Consider the following 14,273-nt stretch of genomic DNA (forward strand, 5'->3'; position numbering starts at 1 on the left):
GGCTCTAGTACCCTGTTGTACCACCTCTAGCTTAGATACAAGATGTGATACGGGTGGGCATGGAGGGTCTAGTACCCTGTTGTACCACCTCTAGCTTAGATACAAGATGTGATACGGGCGGGCATGGAGGGTCTAGTACCCTGTTGTACCGCCTCTAGCTTGGATACAAGATGTGATATGGGGGGCATGGAGGCTCTAGTACCCTGTTGTACCACCTCTAGCTTAGATACAAGATGTGATACGGGCGGGCATGGAGGCTCTAGTACCCTGTTGTACTGCCTCTAGCTTAGGAATACAAGATGAGATACGAGCAACGAAAAAGTTGGAGCTGCTCGTGCTTGTTGGACTACCAGACACTCCTCTCTACTGGTGGTCTGTCGAGGGCATCCTGAGCCTAGTTGCCTCATGTGCCCTCACACATCCACTGGTCCCAACACCCCCTAACAGTCTTATCAGATGGTCCTCTCTACTGGTGGTCTGTAGGGGGCATCCTGAGCCCAGTCACCTTGTGTGCCCTCACACATCCACAGGTCCCAACACCTCCTAACAGTCTGGTCAGACGCTCCTCTCTACTGGTGGTCTGTCGGGGGTCCTGAGCCTGGTCACCTTGTGTGCCCCCAGCCACTGGTCCCAACACTTCCTAATAGTCTGGTCAGAACAGCCGGTGGGGGACAATTCATGGATACGACCATCCAGCTTCTCACATCCCAATAATGCGCCCCTCTCAGACTCTGGTAACGGGGTGAAATCTCTTCTCTGTGTCGTAGAGGCGTCTAGTGGCCAACAAGCTCTACAAGCAGAAGAAGAGGTCACTACACACAAGGAGCCTCCGAGAGCCCCTTATAGGCCAAGGGGGAAAATCACTATTAAGGTCTCCGGTGACAAGACCGTCCATCTAATCACCACAACTCTCATCACTTACAGAACGGCCTGAGATGGAACTGCATGAGTTTTGCTGGGCTGGGTTGTTTTTTTTTGTTTTTTTTTACAAAGAGTATAGTAAGGGCATGATGGGACCTATTTATCATGCCCCGGGGGAAAAGACACCCACCCTTCTTTAAGACACCCTTCTTAAGCAGTGTCCTCTTGCCCTAGGACTAGGCAATATGGCGATGATAAGAGATGGGAGTCCCATTGTGATTAATAATATGGTCCTCGAGCCCACCACCTGCTTCAGGATGCTCCATGTTGCCCCCACCCACATGACTCTAGTGGTCATATAGCCTTGGCCTCCTGAGTTCTTCTCAATCACTGGATGTCATGGTTCTGCTCCATGATCTGGAGGACTTTGGAGGGCGCTCCACTCAAGGATTGAAGGGATGTTGGGTGCGAGTGAAGACACCATTTCGGTTTTACTTTGGCGCCTCCATCCTCATCCCATAGCATCTTATAGGCCGCTGGTCTTCTCTAGTTTTCGCTCACAGGCAGCGGTGCTGACACCGTACACCCAGACGTCACATGTACCGCAGTCCCGGCTATATTTAGTGTGCAGCCGCTCTCTCTATTGTGCCGGGTGGTGGTACCACCTACCATATGATCTCTGTGACCCTTTTTCCAATACAGAGGCATTGAATGCGCTCTCCAGTTACCCTGTTAGAGGTTAAATATCAGGGTCCTGGAGAGTGCAGACGTCGAGCTCCTCTCTCACAGCTGGGTCACGTATAATGACCCGAGGTACGTGTGTGCTCAGAGCCGCTCTCCTTATATGCCAGGGAAGTGTTTACAGGTGGCAGTGCCCAAGACACTGGCATGTCTCAGCAGACTGCAATCTAGGAAACTATTACCCCCGAGACTGGAGCCAATCTGCAGATCCACCCCCCCCCCCCCAGATAATTATATATGAACAGCTGATATACGTTATACATCTCCCTGTATATAGTCATAGGGACCATGCTGGTATAACCTGGGTAACTTCTGTATATAATTCTATATGCTGGTATACATTTGACATCTCCTGTATATAGTGATATGGAGCATGCTGGTGTAACCTGGGTATCTCCTGTACATAATTATATATATACAACTGGTATAAGTTGCACATCTCCCTTATATAGCGATATGGAATATGCTGGTATAACCTAGGTATCACCTGTATGTAGAGGCGTAACTTGAAGCTTCTGGGCCCCAATACGAAAACCTGTAACAGGGCCCTCAACTATAATGCTTTATTCATAGTACTGGGCTCCCTATATGGAGAAGAGAGGCCTTATGGGCCCACTAGGGCTCCTGGGCCCAGGTGCCACCGCATCCCCAGTATTATTGTACCTTGTCACCACTGGAAGCTAGTGGTTTGACAGGGCTTCCATGGAGGAATGTCCCTGTCATGCCACTGCTCCCAGCCTTGCCGCTGCACTTGGGGGATTTTTCACGGCTGTGCCTCACCTTCCCCTGCTGCCTCTGCATCTCCTGCCACCAGTGCCGCCCACTGTTCCAAGCCTTAGCGCTGCTGCCTCTGGATGTGCTTGTGCCGCCACCGCTCCCACGCTTGCAGCTGTAGTACCCTGCTGCTGCCTGTGGATCTCCTGCTGCCACCGGTGCTCCCAGCCTTGCCACTGTGTGAAAACCTTAGTGGCCTGCCAGGACCGGCACGGGACCCAGCTCTCCAGCCAATCAGGAACAGGGGGTGTCACCGGCCTGCCACTCTGGTCTCCACTACTTCCTGGTGGTGAAAAGATACAATAATACCCACATCCCCTGCATCTCCTATAGTTACACTAGTGCCTGTATATGATTATATATGTACTCCTGGTATAAGTTATACATCTCCCTGTATATAGTGATATGGAGCATGCTGGTATAACCTTGGTATCTCCTGTATATAATTCTATATGTATAACTGGTATAAGTTTTACATCCTGTATATAATGATATGGAGCATTCTGGTATAACCTGGGTATCTGCTGCACATAATAACATATGTACAGCTGGCATATGTTCTACATTTACCTTATATAGTGATATGGAACATGCTGGTATAACCTGGGTATCCCCTGTATATAATTATATATGTACAGCTGGTGTAAGCTATACATCCCCTGTATATAGTGATATAGACCATCCTGGTATAACCTGGGTATCTCCTGTATATAATTCTTTATGTATAACTGGTAGAAGTTCTACATCCTGTATATAATTATATGGAGCATGCTGGTATAACCTGGGTATCTGCTGTACATAATAAAATTTATACAGCTCCCTGTATATCATGATATGGACAAAGAAATACATCCATGAGTGGTCGCCCGCATTAGACTAATGTCAGCTAAGCATTCATCTGTATGGGGATTGGGGGGGTCAGCAGGAGTAGCTGACAGTCATTGGAGGTGTATTGGGCCAGGAATGCCCTTATCTTAGCAGGTAGTTTGCATAGTGGTACACTGAAGATTAGTGTAGCTCCAGACCCCCATTCATCCTCCCCTGCTCTGGGGTGGAGACAGTCTGGAATGGCGCTTATCTTCAGTGGTGCACCCCGCTTCTAAGAAAATGAAAGCAACCGCATAGCCAATAGAGAGTAACAGCAGAAGTGAGGAGCGATCTATGGGAGAGAAGATAGGAAGGATGAACATCTAGAGACACCCATGGCCGGTGCCAGCCTTGGGTTAGATGGCAACCTGGGCTGATGTTTCATTGGTGCCACCATCATAAGAAAAAAACGACATATATATATTGCACTGATAGGCAGTCTGTCAGTAGTCTGCTTGTGCACAAAGTAGCAAGATAGCAAAATGCCCACATCAGAGAAACTCAATGAATAGATATTGTACTAGAACTAAGATCCCTACAGAAATACAGAACAAGAACCAAGCTCATAACATAAATACAGCACCAGGACCAAGCTCATAACATAAATACAGCACCAGAACCAAGATCAAAATATAAATACAGCACCAGGACTAAGCTCAAAATATAAATACAGCACCAGGACCAAGCTCATAACAATATAAATACAGCACTAGAACCAAGCTCATAACAACATAAATACAGTGCCAGAACCAAGCTCATAACAACATAAATAGAGCACTAGAATCAAGCTCGTAACATAAATACAGCACCAGAACCAAGCTCATAACCTAAATACAGCACCAGAACTAAGCTCATAACAACATAAATATAGCACTAGAACCAAGCTTATAACAACATAAATACAGCACCAAAACCATGCTCATAACAACATAAATACAGCACCAAAACCATGCTCATAACAACATAAATACAGCACCAAAACCATGCTCATAACAACATAAATACAGCACCAGAACCAAGCTCATAACAACATAAATACAACACCAAAACCATGCTCATAACAACATAAATACAGCACCAGAACCACGCTCATAACAACATAAATACAGCACAAGAACCAATCTCATAACAACATAAATACAGCACCAGAACCAAGCTCATAAGAACATAAATACAGCACCAGAACCAAGCTCACAACAACATAAATACAGCACTTGAACCAAGCTTATAACAACATACATACAGCACCAGAACAAAGTTCTTAACATAAATACAGCACCAGAAGCAAGCTTATAACATAAATACAGCACTAGAATCAAGTTCATAACACAAATACAGCGCTAGAATCAAGCAGTACTAGAACCAAACTTAGTATATAACTTCAGAACCAAGCTCACAGCAAATTCAGTACCAGAACGAAGTTTGCGACATATTTTAAGCCCCACAAGCTGGTGGTTGGTGGCCTGTGCCATGTCTATGGCTATAGAGGTCTCATGATGGTCTCCAACCCGCGGCTCTTAAGCTATTGCAACAAAACAACTACCAGCATAATTATTACTGGTCTAATTCAGAAGCGTCTGCTCCATACACTGCAGTACTTGGTCCTGGAGATAGAAAAATGTGCTGCAGGGATGAACATCATCATCTCTGCCCCCCATAGGAGTGATCGAGAAATCAGATGGTGCGATTCATGGAGGTTCACTCAATGGGCAGTTCCGCTAATAAAACTACAGAAGTTAGTGAATAAAGGGTTAAAGTCAGGTTTCGGTGATGGGATTATGGCAGAGAATAGAATGCTAGGACATACAGTCCACTGACATTAGCGGTGCTGCCTATTTCTGTTGCTCTCTGGGTAGCACATTACACAAACACCAGGGGGCACTAGCACTCTGCCCCGATATGTGGTGACTGGGGGCATCAATCTGTCTCCTCTCATACAGCTGTGCTGGGAACTCTGGACTATCAGATGCCGGATAATTGGAATTCACAGAAGTAGCTCTGCCCTGGATATAAGGATGGCTTATAGGGCGACGTGAGACCCTGCAGCCTGGTTTTTGGGCCCTGACTGGGAGCTCGTTGCTGGGGACAGATTTCCCCTCCACGAGGCGCTCAGTGATTAACCTAGTTTCCTCCTGAAAGTTGGACATCTGCGCCAAACGCCAACACGTAGGGCTCTGCCATAAAATGGGATTACCCGTTAGTCACGCATCGGTGAACAGGCAGGACTATGCAGGAAGACTCATCTGGGAAAGTAAGTGCACCTCCGAGCAGATCGCAGGGCGGCTAAGACCTCTGCTTGCTGGCAGCGAATGGGGACAGCATCCTGACTAAAGGTGTCTTTACATGGGAAACCATTGTCTGAATACAGCGAATGTAAATGCTAGTTGTTCCGTATAAACATGGCCGCCAGCCGGGGGATGAGGGAGAATTCATTCACTAGCCGCTTTGTTTGAGCTGACCTAAAAGTAGTCGCTGGTTGACTAATTATCACCTGGCGTAAACAGGTAATCATTGTCTTTCAGCGACCAGCCAACAACTTTGCAGGGAGGCGTGCCATGTCCGGTGTGCTCCTCCCACTGAACTCTGATTGCAAAATCTGCAAACGGAATCCCGTCGCAGAAACATTTTGTACGCTTTAGCGCCTATTCAGAAGATAGTTGTGCCGCGTAACGCCACGCTACAGATACCTTCCCCTGTAGTGAAAAATGGCGCAGATTGTCTACAACACAATCCGCATCAAAACTGCAACTAAGATGTGCCAAAATCCACACCGTTTTCCACGTGTTGGAACGTACCGGAAGGCCGGCTGTCCACGGGCGGTGGGATAGACTGCCACGGATTTCTGCCACAGGAGCCGCCGCGGAGAACACCTTGTCACCGTGATTTTCCACGATGGATCTATCATTCTGATTTCCCACTTGTGTCCATCAGGCTGCGCTCTCCATAGTTCTCCTATAGAAAGCGTTCATTGCGTTACCCGCGTGCGGATTATCGCCGCGGGTAACGCAGTGAAATATCGCCCGTGGACAGGAGGCCCACGGCCGGGCTCACACGGGGGGATTTGTATTGCGGATTCCACGGACGACCATTGTGAAACGCGGGCATTGAAAGGCACGTATTTTAGAATTTTCTTTCAAACTTGCGGATACGAATTGCGTATTGCACGAGCGAAATAATAATCGCAGCATGCTCTATTTTGTAGGGAATCCGCACGGACGGCCTACAATGATGTAAATGCAGGTGTCCAACCCACAAGCCATACGGGATGCACATTGCTTATGGGCCGCGGATACCCCCGCCATCGCTAAGCAACAGCGCGAGAAATACAAATAAGCAAAAAAAACCTGTACTGCGGGTGACCGTCAGCGTGCTCCGCGGCCATCCGCAGTACAGTTATAGGAGGTCCGCAGGGTCACCGCCGGCCTAAGGCTTCTCACAGCTGAGCTATTGCTACAATTGTATCCAGTCTAGATAAGAATGTGTGAGCTAAACTGCCAGACTGGGAGGGAGATTTGTAGGGCGCAGGGGCGTAACTATAGAGGATGCAGGGGATGTGATTGCACCCGGGCCCAGGAGCCTTAGGGGGCCCATAAGGCCTCTCTTCTCCATATAGGGAGCCCCGTACTATGAATAAAGCATTATAGTTGGGGGCCCTGTTACAGGTTTTGCATTGGGGCCCAGAAGCTTTAAATTATGTCTCTGTGCAACATGGTTTAGGTATGGGTACGGGTACAGAAACAGAAAGGGGGGGGGGGGGGCAGCTCACATTTTGCATCAGGGCCCCTGAGCCTTTAGTTACGCCCTTGGTAGGGCGGATGTGTTTACCGCACAGAGGATTCTCCAGACTGATACATTTTAGGCCTTATTCACACAAGCGTTTTATCGCGGCTGTTTTGCCATCAGGCGAATATCGCGGCCATCTGAAGCGCTGGATTCCAATCTATTCGTTCAGATGGCCGATTTTCAGTTGCGTCAAAACATCGCGGCCGTGATTATAAGACAGCGCCAAATACGCCGGCTGATGTTTTGATGCAGCTGGAAGAGATAGGTCTTACCCTATCTTTTGGCCACGATCAGCCGGCGGCTCCTATAGGCTTCTATGGGAGCTGCTGGCAAAGAGAGTGGGAGGGAGTTTAGCAGTGGCTAGCACTATTAAACTATGTCAGCTGGCTCTATTAAGCCAGTTGAAGGGTTTATGTCACCCAAAGGAATTCTGGGCTGCGGTGTCTATACACCGCTCTCGGCCAAGTAAATGGGTGAAAAAAAACGTGATATTTAGACGTGACTTCATGCATTTTTCGGGCAGCCTGCGATGCCGCTGGACGAAAAACGCATCACTCGTGTGAATGAGGCGTTAAGGTTCTTTTAGATGGAACTCATTCAAATGAGTGAAAGTGAAGATAATTGTTCGTTCTAAATGCAGCCAATCACTGAACGGCGAATGAGAATTGTTCGTCGGGCATGAAAATCATCGTTGGCTCATTCACGTATCGTTCGGTATAAGCGGCGCTCGTTCAGTCGTTCTCAGCGAACGTGAAGGACGGCGCCAACGATGTATCTACAGTACAAACGAGAATCGTCTCATCTAAGGACCCTTAAGAACCCCTCAGCTGTGGGATGTATTAACCCCTTATCGGCACAGGGCATACAGTTACGTCATGGAGGTTCGGGGTTTGATTCTGGAGCCGATCCGCTCCATACAACGCGGGTGCCAGATGGTCCTTACAGATGACACTCACCGGCAACCGCTGCAATCAGCGCTCCGGCCGATCACAGCCGTTAACCTATTAAATACCACCATCAATTCTGACAGCGACATATGAATGCCCTGATCAGAGTTCAGGGGTCCCAAATGGCCCCCTGTTATAAGATGGCGGGGTGCCGTGCAGAAGCCAAGGCAGCCGGGAGCCTTCAGAAAGCCCCCAGGGCTGCCATTGCAGTTTGCCTATCATAGTTGTCATAGCTAGATAGATCATGGTATTACATCATACTGCAGGACCAACATTGCAAGTTCAAGTCCCCTGTGGGGAGGCAAAAAAAAAAATGTAAAAGTCAGTTTAAAAAAGTTTATATTAATTATTAAAAAAGAAGAAAAGATTAAAAAAAGTAAAAAGCAACAACAAAAAAAACTTTACCTTATTTATAACAGAAAATCTAACTAAAATACCCCAAAACATATTTGGTATCGTTGTGTCGATGAAAGTCTGATCTATCAAAGTAACGCATTACTTTTCCCACATGGTGAACGTCATCTGAAAAAAAAAACACATCAACATTTTTTGGTCCTGCCGTCTTTAAGAAAAAATGTAATAAAAAGTGATCAAAAAGTTCTCTGCACGCCAAAATGGAACCAATAGAAACTGCACTATGTCCGACAAAAAATGAGCCCCTGCACAACTATGACGGCGGAAAGCTATAAAAAAGTTCTGGCGGTCAGAAGATGGCGGCGGAAAATCATCTTAGGATTAAGATATTTTTTTAAAGAAGTACAGAAAAAACCAATATAATTTAGGTATTGTAGTAATGGTACCGACCCACAGAATGAAGTTATCATGTCCGTGTCACTGCAGCGTGTGCACCGTGGAAACAAGACCCCCCCTAAAGATGGTGGAAGGTTTTTTTTTTCCATTTCACTCTACTTAGAACTTTCTAAAAGTTTTTCAGTACATTATAAGGTGCATTACATACCGCAGGAAGATTGAAAAACGCATCTCGTCCCGTTAAACAGCCGCCCTCAGACAGCCGCGCTGATGGATCAATGAATGAGTTATGATTTCTCGAAACAGGGGAGGAAAAAACGAAAATGAAAATGAAAAAAAAGGGTGCGGTCCCGCGCCGAAACGGGTTTTTTTTTTTTTAAACCCCCCCCCCCCGTTCGGCGCGAGACAACCCCGATGCAGGGGTTAAAAAAACCACCCGCACAGCGCTTACCTGAATCCCGGCGGTCCGGTGACTTCAATACTTACCGCTGAAGATGGCCGCCGGGATCTTCTACCTTCGTGGACCGCAGCTCTTCTGTGCGGTCCACTGCCGATTCCAGCCTCCTGATTGGCTGGAATCGGCACGTGACGGGGCGGAGCTACACGGAGCCGCTCTCTGGCACGAGCGGCTCCATAGAAGAAAGCTGAAGACCCGGACTGCGCAAGCGCGGCTAATTTGGCCATCGGAGGCCAAAAATTAGTCGGCTCCATGGAGACGAGGACGCTAGCAACGGAGCAGGTAAGTATAAAACTTCTTATAACTTCTGTATGGCTCATAATTAATGCACAATGTACATTACAAAGTGCATTATTATGGCCATACAGAAGTGTATAGACCCACTTGCTGCCGCGGGACATCTCCTTTAAGGGGTTAATCTAGGCAACAGTCTGTGAACGGCACAGCTGCACACGTGTTCCTCCTTTCCGGGACTCTGTGCTAACGTTGGGTTAAACGATGACTTTGGCTGCGCGACCGTAGATTGCTGTGCAGCCCTGTGGCCTCGAACTCTCAGAGAAGTCAATGGTGCCGCAAAAAAAATCCCCTTCGGTTGCAGTTTTTGAGATCGGTGGGTTGCAGCAAGCGGGAAATCCCACCGCAACCCCACGGACTTCCATGGGAGTGCGATGTCACAGCACTATACAGCGATCAACATTGCCCGGTAGCCTGAGCCTCATCGCCCTTACCTACACTGATACATTGTAGCAACCCGCAGGCAGAGCTGAAAATACATGACTGCATGAAGAACGATGGATGCACAATATCTCTGCTTGCTGTACTTGAATAGAAACATTGAGTAGATTGGATCTTACTGCAGTGCAGCTCGGTTAGGAAATATCCTCAGCAACAAGAATGTTTCTGTTCAGTGGCAGCAAGCAGAGATCTTGAAAATTACCAGAATTTTTAGCGCTTATTCAGATGGAGGAATCCAACATGGATTTCACTTCTAAGGTTAACCCTTTCCAATCCACTGTCTGACGTCTGAAGACATTCTGATTAAAGCCTGCACAACTTCCAATGTGGGAAGACCTCCAGCAGGGTATTCTTATGGTATATTACTGGCTGCTCTGTTGTTGGTGGCCTCTCCGGCATGGCACATACTGCAGTACTGGCTCTAGCCAGCAGATGGCACCATTGTAAAATGGCAGTAAGAGAAAGCCCCCTAGGAAACCCTGAATCCAAAATTGAATTGCAAAGGGTTAAATTCACATCTGCGCTAACCGAATCCCCTGGATGAACGGATCCGTCTCATATCAGAACCCGACTGTGCCGAACTGACTTTTTTGTCCGAATCTGCGCCAAAGGCTTTGAACGGATCTCGGACGCAGATGTGAAGGGAGCCTTAAGACTGTAGCAGCAATTTACAGCTGAGCGATGGATTTCTGCCGCAGATGTGCAAGCAAAGAGTCGCTAATCTGCATACGGAATTCCCAATGTGCGTTCCGCACGGAAATTACGTGGAATCCATGTCTAGATGCGACACGTCAATTTTTTTTCCGCGTGCGGAGAGAAAGATCCATGCTGTACAGACTTTGGCGCGGCTTCACATTGAAGATAGTGGGGCGTGGAATTGCCCGCTGTATGTACGTGGTCGTAGGTTTTAGCTGAACGGGGTTTCCTATGGAAAATACTATTGATGACCTATCCTCATGGGTCCGCCGCTCAGGATCCATGAGCTGACTGGGCATCCGCTGACTGCGCCGCAAATACACAGGGATCGGGGCAGAAGCAACAGCTCCGACCGCAGGGTAGTGGCCGGCACTTGTAACTGCAGGCTGGGGTCTCGTTCACATGAAAAAGAGCTGTGCCGGCAGTTAAAAGTTCTTCTCCGACCCCTGTGTACTTGTGGCGCTGTAATCGAGCGCCCGATCAGCGGATGGACCGCGGTCCCGAGCGGCGAGCCCCATCCGATGAGCTGCTATTGACTTATTCTGAGGAAACCTCATCAATAGTATTTTCCCTGGAAAACCCCCCTTTCCTGTTCTTCGTAAACGCTTGAAATGTCACCGTTCTCACTTAACCCTTTACTATCCACCAACTGCACCTGCCTTTGTTCTAGGCCTACAGCGGCGAACAGCGGCGGTTCGAGTTAAGTAGCCGCACGACAAGAGCGTTAACCACATGGAGAATGCAGGACGAGCGGATAATCCAGATCTGTGGAAACAATGCTGGGAGGTGAGATTAGCCAGGTTGCTGCGTACCACTAACGGCGGGCACGGGGAGGGGGGCACCGCTTGTTGATGTATAAACACTGGGATGGCGACCGCAGTCGTCCGGGGGATGTACTAACATTTCCATTCAAGGAGGGAAGCCGGCCAGAAGGCCCAGAGTCTAATGTAGAGGATCCTGGGATGACTGCGGAGGGGGTGGGGGTACTTGAGGCTGGCACAGACTTGGCACACAGTAGCGGAGGGCACGCTGCCAGGATCCAGATAAACAAGTTACACACTGATTGACACAAGAAGGGAAGAAGCATTAAAGGGGAAGTCAGCGAAAATGTTTTTTGGGGATGTGGAGCTTTTGAGGTGCCCGACGGACGCTTCATCCAGGCCGTCAGATTCTGATAGTGGCGCACCCTATATAGCATCTATCTTAGGCCGGCTGCACACGGGCAGATTTGCAGTGCGGAATCCGGATCGGGCGCCCGCCTACGGATTTCCCAGCAAATACCGCCTATAGCATGCTATGGCAAAACGAGATTTCCATTACATGAACGGAAATCGCATGCAATTTGCAGCTCGCGATTTTTTGTGCGACCGAGATGCGCAGGAAAAATCTATGCTTTGCATATTAGGTGCGCAAATACGTCCACGTGAATTTGGCGTTAAATGGGTGACTGTTGTCCAAGGCGTCAGGCTGGAAACCGTAAGTTTGTAAAGCGCCATTGATTGTACGGGTCCGGTCACATGGGGATACTTCCTGTCCATATGCAGAATACGGACTGCGCACAGACCCGCTGATTTGTTATATTCGGACGTGTAGAAGAACAGCAATCCCGCCGTCTCCTATTTTAGGCCGTATTAACGCGCCAAGATCAGCCATTAGCGTCTATGGGTGCGCAAAACCAACCTCACAGCGAATACGATCCACGTTCATTGCAGGTTTTTTTGCGCACCGTCTGTGTTGTGACAAAGCTGGCTTCCCTTGGGCCTTCTCGCAGGTTTATTGCACACGTGACAAGCAGATGACACAACACGGATGGACAAACACTGCACACGCACACGTATCGAAAAGTGCATTTTTCACACATCAAACTTGCATACGCCCGCGTGAACGAGGCCCAATGTGTCCGCGAGCGAATATGGAAAGCCCACCAATGGGAAAATTGCTTTTGTGAACGAGCCTTTTGTGATCTTGAGTTATATCATGTTTTATACTCCAGTCACATCCAAATCTGCACTGCAAATTAGGGTCGGGTTCTTTTGACTTGGGAGCAGTGCATTGTGGGTAGTCAAATGACAACAATTCAATAAGTGTTCAACCACAGGGACATCCAGCAGCGGCTTGTATGCAGCTCTGGATGTGATTGGAGTGTGAATACCAAGGTAGAGTTAGTGCAGCGGTGATGCTGCGGCTCCTTTGTGCGGTGTGACATTGGCGCAGTGTTCTGGCTGCACTTCGCATTGTTCCTGACCTTGTCACTTGTGACTCGCAGAACCTTATTTATTGGCTGTTTGTTCCGTTATGAACCTCATGATGTACCTGGCAGCAGCTCTCACTGATCCAGAGCGGGCAGAAGGGACTCCTCCTGTGGGAACCGAGGCCAACAGCTCCAGGAGACATATATGACCTCCATTCTGGGCCTCTGATAATTCTGCCTGCCTCCACCAATGGTCCGAGACACAGAGTGAAAGAACTTTTTTACCAGCACCTCTAGAGTAAGAAGTTATGGTGCCCGCACCTACAGTGTATGGTGCCACCAGCCGGGTGTTCTGTGGGCTCAGAGCAATGAATAATATGCTCTTAGGTTTTTTTTTTATATATGAGCATGGAGGCTCTAGTACCCTGTTGTACCGTCTCTAGCTTGGATACAAGATGTGATACAGGGGGCATGGAGGCTCTATTACCCTATTATATTGCCTCTAGCTTGGATACAAGATGTGATACAGGTGGACATGGAGGCTCTAGTACCCTGTTGTACCGCCTCCAGCTTGGATACATGATGGGATACAGACGGGCATGGAGGCTCTAGTACCCTGTTGTACCACCTCTAGCTTGGATACAAGATGTGATACAGGCCGGCATGGAGGCTCCAGTACCCTGTTGTACCACGTTTAGCTTGGATATAACAGGATACTAAAGCCTCCATGCCTGCCCCTATCACATCTTGTATCCAAGCTAGAGATGGGCCCACAGGGTACTAGAGCCTCCTTGGCCACCATGTCACATCTTGTATCCAAGCTAGAGGCAGTACAATAGGGTACTAGAGCCTCAATAGCCACTTGTATCACATCTTGTATCTAAGCTAGAGGTGGTACAACATGGTACTAGGGCCTCAATAGCCACTTGTATCACATTTTGTATCTAAGCTAGAGGTGGTACAACATGGTACTAGGGCCTACATGCCCTCCTGTATCACATCTTGTATCCAAATAAAAAGGTGGTACAACAGGGTACTGGAGCCTCCATGCCCTCCTGTATCACATCTTGTATCTAAGCCAGAGACAGTACAACAGGGTACTAGAGCCTCCATGCCCGTCTGTATCACATCTTGTATCCAAGCTAAAGGTGATACAACAGGGCACTAGAGCCTCCATGCCCCTGTATCACATCTTGTATCTAAGCTAGAGGTGGTACAACAGGGTACTAGAGCCTCCATGCCTGCCTGTATCACATCTTGTATACAAGCTAGAGGCAGTACAACAGGGTACTAGAGCCTCCATGCCCGCCTGTATCACATCTTGTATACAAGCTAGAGGCGGTACAACAAGGCACTAGAGCCTCCATGCCCACTCGTATCACATCTTGTATCTAAGCTAGAGGCGGTACAACAGGGTACTAGAGCCTCCCTACAATGGGGCAGTCTTCCAGATGTAATGACCCTTTTGCTC

General features: G+C 48.2%; 1 protein-coding gene across 2 annotated transcripts in view; it reads right to left on the minus strand.

Annotated features, from left to right (window-relative positions):
- The window catches only part of GRAMD1A (GRAM domain containing 1A), a 145,170-nt gene that overhangs the window by 89,547 nt on the left and 41,350 nt on the right, over window positions 1-14,273 (minus strand). The window lies entirely within an intron of this gene.

Source organism: Eleutherodactylus coqui, chromosome 6 (genome assembly GCF_035609145.1).
Source record: "Eleutherodactylus coqui strain aEleCoq1 chromosome 6, aEleCoq1.hap1, whole genome shotgun sequence".
In the NCBI taxonomy this organism is placed as follows: domain Eukaryota; kingdom Metazoa; phylum Chordata; class Amphibia; order Anura; family Eleutherodactylidae; genus Eleutherodactylus; species Eleutherodactylus coqui.